Here is a 1,243-nt window from a genome sequence, read left to right on the forward strand (position 1 = left end):
GCAAATTTACTAGGAAAAGATAGGAAAGATGTTCACGCATCACACTGTTCAAAGGGTTATTGGCTACCTTCAGTTGGTCCTTCAGTTGAATGAGGACTACCTTGTATTCAAGACTAAAGGTTCTCCTTCTATAACCATGGAGTGGAAGCATGAAAAGCTTCTCTCAATACAGAGTCAGACAAACCCCAACATTCAAAATCTAAGTTTGGTGTTGGGAAGCTACAACCAAACTCTAAGTTTGGTGTTGGGAAGCCACAATCAAACTCTAAGTTTGGTGTTGAGAGGCCCCAACCCTGCTCTGATTATCTGTGAGGCTCCATGAGAGCTCAATGTCAAGCTATTGACATTAAAGAAGCGCTTATTGGGAGGCAACCCAATGTTATTTAATTATATCTATTTATTTTCCATTGTTATTTTATGTTTTCTGTAGGTTGATGGTCATGTGAAGCCACCAAAATAACTAAAAAATCAAAAACAGAATGAAAAATAGCATTAAAAATAGCTCACCCTGGAGGAACAGCTTACTGGCGTTTAAACGCCAGTAAGAAGCATCAGACTGGCGTTTAACTCCAGAAAGAAGCATCAAGCTGGCGTTAAACGCCAGAAACAGGCTTCAGTCTGGCGTTTAACACCAGAAACAGGCACCAAGTTGGCGTTAAATGCCAAGAAAGGGAGAAAAACTGACGTTTAACGCCAGAAACAAGCAGCAGTTTGGCGTTAAACGCTAGGATTGCACTCTAAGGGCATTTGCACGCCTCAATGGAGCAGGGATGCTAAGTCCTTGACCCCTCAAGATCTGTGGACCCCACAGGATCTCCACCTACCCCACCTCTTCTTCTCTCCTCTTCACACATTTCCATAACACTCTTCTCCATACTCTCTTCACCACTCACATCCATCCATCATAAACCCCTCATACACACTATCACCCTCCCTTGGCCGAACCCACCACACATATCCATCTCCTCCTTTCTTTCTTCTTTTGCTCGAGGACGAGCAAACATTTTAAGTTTGGTGTGGAAAAAGCCCCACTTTTTAATTTTCCATAACCATATGGCACCTTCCATGAGATTAGAGAAGATCAAAGAGCTATGAGGGAGGAGCAACAAAGGCAAGGAAGAGACATAGAGGAGCTCAAGAGCACCATTGGTTCTTCAAGAGGAAGAAGACGCCACCCTTACTAAGGTGGACCCGTTCCTTAATCTCCTTGTCTAATTATTTTTTCTGTTTTCGTTCTCTATGC

The sequence above is a fragment of the Arachis hypogaea genome, chromosome 16 (assembly GCF_003086295.3).
Source record: "Arachis hypogaea cultivar Tifrunner chromosome 16, arahy.Tifrunner.gnm2.J5K5, whole genome shotgun sequence".
NCBI classification, from domain to species: Eukaryota; Viridiplantae; Streptophyta; class Magnoliopsida; order Fabales; family Fabaceae; genus Arachis; species Arachis hypogaea.